General features: G+C 40.0%; 1 long non-coding RNA gene across 2 annotated transcripts; it reads right to left on the reverse strand.

The window, feature by feature from the left end:
• Positions 1 to 1,488: 1,488 nt before the first annotated feature.
• On the reverse strand, positions 1,489 to 3,427 carry LOC130108213 (uncharacterized). 2 transcript variants are annotated; one of them, XR_008809859.1, is made up of 4 exons: positions 3,256 to 3,427; positions 3,093 to 3,163; positions 2,438 to 2,578; positions 1,489 to 1,802 (listed from the first exon to the last, which is right to left on the reverse strand). It is a non-coding gene; the product is annotated as an uncharacterized LOC130108213 (long non-coding RNA). The 2 variants fall into 2 exon arrangements; XR_008809858.1 differs by having other exon boundaries at positions 1,489 to 2,578.
• Between the last annotated feature and the right edge of the window lie 6,262 nt (positions 3,428 to 9,689).

Below are 9,689 nucleotides of genomic sequence, written 5' to 3' on the forward strand. Positions count from 1 at the left end.
TTACAACTTAGTATAATTTTTTTATTTTTTTCCCCTCCTTTTATGAATCTGATATTCTAGGTTAACTTAAGGACTGTATGGATATGCAACAATAAGCCTTGGGCTTCAGCCTATTCCTTTTTCGGTCATTGATTGATTGAGTTTTGTTATAATAATAATAATAATCATTACATTTTTATAGCACTTTTCTAGACACCTAAAGTGCTTCACATTGAAGGGGGAAAGTCACTTTAAACACCACTAATGTGTAGCACCCACCTGGGTGATGCATGGCAGCCATTTTGTGCCAGAACGCTCACCACACATCAGCTTGAGGTGGAGAGGGAGGAACCATTGAGCCAGTTACATGGGGGGATAATTAGGTGGCCAGATGGAGAGATCCAGGTTGAGAATTTTTGCCAGGACACCGGGGAACCCCCTACTCTTTGCGATAAGTGCCATGGGATCTTTAATGACCACAGTGAGTCAAGGACCTCGGTTTAACGAATATGTAGGATGATGTTTTTCTTTTTCTTTTTTTTTACTGTCTGTCACATATGAACACAAATGTATGATGAAATAATTCATTCATTCATTCAAGTCCCTTTGTTATTCCCCAAATGTAAAAATCATAACTCCTATGAAACCATTCTGCAACTAAATTCTCAGTTTTCACACACAGCCTAACCCCGCTTCAAAATCCACTTTACCATCTAAAGATTTTTAGCCTTCTTTTGCTTCTGTAAATTATTGTTTTACACATTCCATGCCAAGTCATTAGCCATTTAGTTTTACCCACTGCAGTTGGTTTGAAGTTAACATTTTTGCCACAGACACTTCTATATGCGTAAACATTCACCGAGTTTAAGGTTCATAGTTCTGTTCAAATGGCCAAGGATTAATCTTAACTGGTCCACCCTTCTCATGAGTGTGGAAGTATGGACATATTGTTTTTGGACCCATTGGACACCTGTGGGATTTATTCCCTTAATTAATAATTTAATTGAGTTGCTTAGTTAATTTTATCGATTTATTTATTTTGATTAAAAATGTTATTCATTAATGAATCAATTAATGATTAATCATTTGTATCTATTTGCCTAATTAATCATGCTAATCAAAGTGTGTGTGTGTTGTTTTTTTGCAACGTTTGATTCACTTGAAATGTATTCTTAAATTTGATGGAAATACGATTACTACTGTCTTATACTACTCTTGTATTTTAATGACGGCTCACCGTTCACTCTATTTACCAGCAGAAACTCCTCCAGGTTCTGGATGGCTTTCAGTTTAGCGAGCGTGACCTGAGTATTCTCTCTAAACTTACTGGCCCAGTCATTGGACTGGGCCAGTAATTTTTCAGTGCTGGTGGATTATGCGGTGTTGAACACCAGATTTGTACCTTCTCCGGCTATGTGTTTCTACTATATTTTCGTTGCATCTGTTACGACCCTGGCTCAAGGGAAGTAACAAATGAGGGGAGACAAGTCGAGGGTTGCATTAATAATCAAAATATTTAATAATACAAAAAAAAAGATTAATATTCACAAAAAGAGTATGAGATGTGTAAATCAGTGATGTAAGGGAGTGGATGTATGGTCAGTCAGTCTGCGGGATGTTGTTAGGTGTAAAAATAAAGATAATAAAGTTCTTCAAAAAATGCTACCAAAGAATAAAGTAAAAAAAAAAAACACAAAACAAAACAATGTGCTGGTCGGAGAGAGGAATCCCAACTGCTTTGTAGGCCCCAGCTTAAAAAGGCCCCAGGACAGGTGTACTAAATCAGCTGCAATCAGGCCTCCTCCCCTACCTCCAACCTGAAACTGAAAAAGAGACAAAGCCAGCAGGCAGGAAGAAGAAGCCGTAAAACATCAGCATCTCCCATCACTTCAAGCTTTAATGTTAGGCGTGTAAAAGGATGTGGTTCTTTCTTCCTTTATCCATCCCTATAACCCACAGAGTTACTTTCACTTGCATCTGTAACCTGCACGACAGGGGAATGGGCCTATGCTTGCGCAGGGACAGTTTACAGTCTAATGTCTAAGTTCAGTGGAGAGTGGTGTAGGTTTTTTTCTAGACCAGATTCTAGTACTCACCCCAAAGACAACACACACACTCGTGGGTATAGTTTACAATAAAAAAAACCAATTTATTTCAACAGTTCAAAGTAAAGATATTTCAATATCAGTACTAAATTAGATGTGTTATATATATATATATTTTACTCTGTTATACTTTTTAAAAGTTCTTCCTAATATTCTATTTATTGTCTATATCTATCTATATTCTATTTTATACCCTTCTAATATATTACTTATGCAGCCATATTCTACACTAACAAACTAAAGAAAATAATCCAAAATAAAGTATGAGTGCACTCAAAGAAAATAATAAAGAAAAGAAAAGGGGGAATGATTCAGTCTTCCAATCTGTGCAAGGTGCAATGTCCAGATCCTACCACAATCACAGGGGCAAGTTAATGTAGAGGCGATGATGATGAATCCAAATCCAGGGCGATGATGGGGGCAATCCAAAGGGGGTATCCAAGGGTTCCAAACGGTGTAGCAAGGGGGGTTGTTCGGGGTACTAAAAAACCAGTCTGCACAAAATTGTACAGATTCCTTATTAATTGCAATCTCTATCAAACAATTACAAACAAAATAAAAATACCCAAATCTAGAGTCAATTCTCAGAATTAAATCATTTCCTACGTATAACTAATATGCGGCTGAATGACAACAGCCTATTGCTGTAAGAACAGTTAAAAACAATGTCATCGTAGCCAGGCTGCGGCACTATCAACGTGAATTCACGTCTAGCTGGCTGCTATGGGTTCCATGGATGCCATGTAGCCCGAGTTGGCTCGGTGGCTAGTGGCAACTGGAGCTTACAGTTTTTTTTTAACAACAAGCATATTATTATATTAAAATGTCTAACATTCCTACATCAAATAAACCCTATGGACCGGGTGTCCCGACTGGTTTTAAAGCTCTGAATCATATGGGAACTGCTAAGGATCATATATATATACGTTTTAGCTGGGTTAGCTTAGCTTAGCAACCAATGGAAAATTGTCAGTCTTTAGATTTCAAGATTTTAAACTCTTATCTCACCAGGATTCCAGCAGCGTACAAAACACAAGAGAAAAGAGTCTTCCTTCTTCCTTCAACAGGAGATCATCTGTCTTTGGATAAAATCAAGATATCCTACGTAAATGGCTATGATTACATGGAACACAGAAAGCTGTTTACTTTTTAGCTTTGGCTAGCGGCTCACCAAGGAAGCTTCGTGGGAGGGATCTTTTTTGTCGTAGTTCAAATGTCCTGTAGCTCAAATATCCGTAGTTCAAATATCAATAATTCAGGTATCCATAGTCAAAGTTGTCTGTATTTCTAAATATCCGTATTTCTCTTCTCTATTGTCGACGGTTGTTTGCATGGTTTAAACTCTGTAGCTCGTGTGCCTTCTAGAGGCAACTCGTGGAACTTACATACGTCACAGGGTACATGTAATCATGTGGGTTACACATCCTTGACTGTTTTTCTTTTGTCTCCATGGAGACTGAATGCTAGTTCTAACTAATATAAAGACTCAGACTACTCTGACAGTTCTGATGAAAAAAATATTTATAGTCGCTATTTTTGCTGGAAAATTGCCCTATTAACATCTGTTTTGGTAAATAGAACACATTTTTTACTTAAGTGGATCCCTTTTAGTAGTCTTTATATTTGGTTTGTGAGCAGAGATTTAGTTATAAATGGTCAGTTAGCCTTCCATTAAGTAACTGGTCTTTTGGATTGATGTTGAGTGTCCCACTTTTTCTGACTTTTCTTTTCAGTGGAGGAAGCCCTTGGTGATACCCGAGTAAAGTACATTACAATAGTCAAGCCAAAAATAGATAAAAGCATTTAAAACTTTTTGTAGATCAGTAACTGATAATTATGGAGATTAACTTGAGCTGGAGAAAGCATGACTGAACAACGTGCTTTATTTGATTATAGAAACAGAGGTTAGCATTAAATATTACCCCAATATTCTTAGCAGCCTGCTTAAGACTACCCGATAGACCACCAAGATTAGTAACAAAATGGCTAATGGAATTTTTGAGACTGAACAGAATGACCTCAGACTTGTCATCATTAAATTTGAGAAAACTTTCAGACATCCATGATTTAATGTCAGACAGGCAAGTTGTGAGATTTGCTAGGGCGCAAGGATCTGTGGGGTTTAGTGGCATGTATAACTTTGTGTCGTCAGCATAAAAATGGTAAAACACATCGTGATTTGAATGACCTGGCCAAGGGGCAGTATGTAATATAGCAAAGAAAAGGGGGCCAAGAACTGAGCCTTGAAAGACCACAACTCAACTGAGCCATTAGGAAGTAGTTACCCAAAACAACAATATAGGCTACATGGAAAATGCAAATATTCACATTCTTGTTGTCGCTTTCAGAGATTCATCTTGTCTAAGCTTCCCTCAGTCAGAAATAGACATGTTTCTGTATACAGTATAGATTAAATCTATTTCTATATCTCTATGTATTTACATTGGACCTGTTACGACCATCCAATATTGATGACCAACTTAAGATTCATGCATCCATCCATCCATTATCCAAGTCACTTATCCCAATCGGGGTCACGGGAAACTGGAGCCTATGGGCGGCAGGCAGGGAGACACCTGGTACAGGCCGCCAGTCCATCACAGGACCGACACACACGTACATTCACACCTAGGGACAATTAGTACGGCCAAGTCACCTGACCTGCTTCTTTGGACTGTGGGAGGAAACTGGAGCACCTGGAGGAAACCCACACAGACACGGGGAGAACATGCAAACACCACACACAGAGGATAACCTGGGATGACCTTAAAGGTTGGACTACCCCGGGGCTCGAACCCAGGACCTTCTTGTTGTGAGGCAACCACACTAACCACTGCGCCACCATGCCGCCCTGCTTGCATTTTGTAATTAAAATATGAAATCATTGCTTTTATTTGTTAAAATAACTAAATATCTCAAATAATATAGTTAGAGTGTTAAAGTGTTAATTCCTTTTCACCCTTTTAATTACAATCATGTAAAAAGAAATATCAGTTTAAATTTTGCACCCTCAGTCTCTTAGTTAAGAATATCTAACTACTTTAAAAATATTGGTTAACTCACATAGGAACAAAACTACAGAATTCAAGAATGACTAGCCGATCAGGTTTATACCAAGTACAAGTGTAAAACCAATTTAAGATCTTATACCAGTGTCAGTCAAATACCAGTATGGTCTATAACAAGCAAACCACAATATCAGTATCACTCCAAAACCAGCAAAAGCCTTAAACCACTATTGGTTCAGTACCAGAGTCCTTAACTAGTGTCAGCCTTTTACCAGCAGCAGTCTATAGCCAGTGGCAATGTCTTACATTGCCAACTTAAGATAACAATTAAAAAAAGTTTTTCATGACTTATAGATGAGAAAAAAAATCTAAAAGTGTTTTCATCACAGAAAATTAAAACATATAACCTACCCTCATTATGAATTCATGTTTCTATAGTCTGTTTACCATTCGTTCATTGTACCACAAGTCATCTCTGTGAAAAGGGACGACTTTGGAAATAAATTGCAAAAGAGGTGAGGAACTTTGCATTTCAAGTAAATAGCATCTGCTTTATATCTGAATATTTTAACAATCCCCAATAAGTTCTTGTCCATTTTTACCCAATTGTTGAAATGTAAGACCATAGGGAACACTGGATATGGGCTTGAAAACTACCGTATTTTCCGGACTAAAAGTTGCTGTTTTTTTTTTTACTCCTCTGGCTGATCTTACGACTTATATAAAGTGATTTATACAATGTAATTTTGTAAGATGAATATGCTGCATTTCAATTAAGGCCACTGGTTAGCACTGTTTAATCTTATGACTCAATTGAAAATACTCTACCACCCGTAGAAATTGAATGAGAGTAGAATGGACATTGAACTGTTTGGCATGGCATTTGACTAGTTCATATCAGGAGAAAATGGTGATTGTTGTTAGTTGCTATGGTGACAACACATGTCAGTGCGACCGTAAAGGTTCGTACTACTCCACTGCTCGTTTGGTAATTTCTGCAAAACCTCACTTCAGTGAGTCTGTGACTTGCCGCAAGTTGATTGTAGCCCGCTACAATGGTCACATTTCTTTGCAGTGGCAGCGGTTCAAATGGCCACCACGGCTCTGACCATCCTGCTATGTTGATTTGAGTCAGAATGTCGGTCCTACTCATTCAATTTCTATAGTACCACCATAAAAATGAGACTTGTACACCAAAGCGACTTATACTCCGGTGTGACTTGTAGTCGAGGAAATACGGTATTTCTTACCTTCCGTGGAGCTAAAGAGGTAAATCCTGCTCTCTTCTGGGAAGCTGGAACATCAGTCTGTAACAGGCCTTAATCCTTTTCAAAACACTGTAGGGGCGTCCGGGTAGCGTAGCGGCCTATTCCGTTGCCTACCAGTATGTGGATCCCGGTTCAAATCCCCGTGTTACCTCCGGCTTGGTCGGGCGTCCCTACAGACACAATTGGTCGTGTCTGCGGGTGGGAAGTCGGATGTGGGTATGTGTCCTTGTCGCTGCACCAGCGCCTCCTCTGGTCAGATGGAGTGCCTGTTCAGGGAGGAGGGGGGATCCTCCTACGTGCTACGTCACCCAGGCGAAACTCCTCACTGTCAGGTGAAAAGAAGCCGTCGGCAACTCCACATGTATCCGAGGAGACATATGGTAGTCTGCAGCCCTCCCTGGATCAGCAGAGGGGGTGGAGCAGTGACCGGGGAAGGCTCGAAAGAGTGGGGTAATTGGCCGGATATAATTGGGGAGAAAAAATCCAAAAGAAAAAAAGATTAAAAGACAGTTGACATGTCATTAAATTCTGTTTGAATTTAATTTTCTTATATACATCTCTATTGTAATTTATCACATCTATTTATCAAATAAAATGTTTATCCACCTCAACGAGCGTAAAAACTTTTATGCCAATTTATGGAGATTTTATTCAATATTTGCCACACTAACACCGAGCAGTCAAGCCCTTCCTAGCCGCCTGCCCTCCTCCACTACCTCAGCCTCTCCACAGGCCCAGGTAGTTCTTGTTATGGACTCCAGTGAGAGATGCATACACACCAGACATCTGTTTCCTGGACAAGTGACCTACAGACGATGCAAAAATAATTGCCATGCCCTTGAGCAAATGAATAAAGAGTGTCTGGGTAACCCCCTAGTGTAGTATGGCGCTCACTGGTACAAATAAACAACACACCCTTCAATGAGACTAAAACAAGACAATCGCTGAAGTGGCAGAGCGAGCCAGGAACGAAATCCCTGGTGCCAGAGTGATTTATCTCAACCCTTCTCCTGCATGGACACATTCAATCTTGTGTGTGTGTGTGTGTGTGTGTGTGTGTGTGTGTGTGTGTAGGGGGGGCGTCTGGTTAAATGGGGGTTATATGGTGCAGACCAGACATTCATGAGCGTCTGGATATTCTCACATTTGGAAAGCAGTGTATCTGGATGAGAATAGAGAGAATCAAATTTTAACAAAAAGCGGCATTTACCTCTGTGGTGTCTGCTCATTGGGAGTCTCCCCACAGCCATGGCAAGGCAAAGCAAGTTTATTCTCAGACTCAGATGTGGTGGCTAATGTGTTTTTTTCTTTTGTTTTTGTCTGTGTGGTGGTGGTGGTCACATGGTTCAATTCACTGAAAGCTCACTGCCATTGGACCAACTATTTATGATAATGGGCTGTACAAATAAAATTGACTTGACTTATTTGAACAGCACATTTCATACACAACAGCAACCCAAAGTGCTTTATATTTGGCATAAAATACTTTCATTAAGAAATGCAGAGTAAAAAAAAAAAAGAATAAAATAAAATGAAAGATTTTGCTTAGAATCATTGTGGTATGTGACACCATAACTGTATGGAATTTGTCAACGCTGGTATGCACATAAGAAATGTTAAGAAAAAAAAAAGAACATAGAGATAGAATAAAAAAGTGTTGAAGTTATACCAAGATAATATCTTGTTGTTGAGAAAAATAGGAGGGATGTGTTGTAGCTCTGTCAAAGCCTGGGTCAGTAAATATTTATGGTGGACTACAAGCGGATTCTTTAGGTACACACTCTTTCAGGTTAGCCTCTTGGCAATAGCACGGACGACTACACAGTTAAAGATATGGACCCGTTCTGGTTAAGGGCCCTTTTAGAGAAGCCCCCAGTCCTTTTGTCTGTAAACAGCTAGGTCTGTTTGTTAACATGAAAAATTACATAGCGGTAGAACTAAAACAAGACTAGTTCAAAACCCAGTATATGGCTGAACCGTGTGGTCGATGTTGGAAATTGTGGCCAATTTGTGAGAAGGATAGTCAGTGGTAGTATAATTTGAATTCCTGGATATAAAATGTTCATCTGCAATTACCTGTAGTGGTCCCAGTAATAGTTGTTAAAGTGTACTGCAGTAGCATCTCATGTGGCATGGTTAAGCTACGTTTGAGTAAAAAAAGAAAAGAAAAAAGTTTATGTTGCAAGAACAATACTTCCACTCATATTTTGGGATGTTTGATTTGAAAGAGAACTTAATTTAATTGTAAGTATACCTAATCTAATTATCTGTTAACTCCTCCTCCTCTCTCATCTGCTTCTATCTGCGGATGTCTTGTTTGTCTAAGACTCACTCTGTATTGACAGGTGAATTCCCAAAGAATGGATTGTGGCTTGCCTGATCAATCAGACCGAATTGTCAACTCGTTACACTCGATTTCCATCTTCAGTCTGACATTGCCTCGACTCTTAACTGATTTCCGTAGGGGAGGGGGATTCGATTTTCCCTAACCAACCACTAGAGACCAACGTATCCGCCTGAATCTAACATCTTTTTAAGTCAACGCTGATGCATAGCCACACCAACGTACTAGTTTTGCCAGGGCTTTAAAAGTGGAGTGAAGTAAAAACAAACTATGTTGTCGGTTGATATTGACAAGATATGCGACCTAACGCTTGACAACATGAGAGGTGAAAAAGAGAGTGCAGGCAGGTTGGAGTGGGTGGAGAAGAGTGTCAGGAGTGATTTGCGACAGAAGGGTACCAGCAAGAGTTAAAGGGAAAGTTTACAAGATGGTTGTGAGACCAGCTATGTTATATGGTTTGGAGACATTGGCACTGACGAAAAGACAGGAGGCGGAGCTGGAGGTGGCAGAGTTGAAGATGCTAAGATTTTCACTGGGAGTAACGAAGAAGGACAAGATTAGGAACGATTATATTAGAGGGACTGCTCAGGTTGGACGGTTTGGAGACAAAGCAAGAGAGGCAAGATTGAGATGGCTTGGACATGTGTGGAGGAGAGATGCTGAGTATATTGGGAGAAGGATGCTGAATATGGAGCTGCCAGGGAAGAGGAGAAGAGGAAGGCCAAAGAAGAGGTTTATGGATGTGGTGAGGGAAGACATGCAGGTGGCTGGTGTGACAGAGGAAGACGCAGAAGACAGGAAGAAATGGAAACGGATGATCCGCTGTGGCGACCCCTAACGGGAGCAGCCGAAAGTAGTAGAGATGCGACCTAACGCTTGACAACATGCTTGACAATGGCGTTAGTTCTGCCCATGGTGCTGATTGGCTAATCATTAGTCCCCCCTCCCCCTCCCAGGAGCTCATTGGATAATCGCCTCTTCAACC

Source organism: Lampris incognitus, chromosome 2 (assembly GCF_029633865.1).
Source record: "Lampris incognitus isolate fLamInc1 chromosome 2, fLamInc1.hap2, whole genome shotgun sequence".
NCBI lineage: Eukaryota > Metazoa > Chordata > Actinopteri > Lampriformes > Lampridae > Lampris > Lampris incognitus.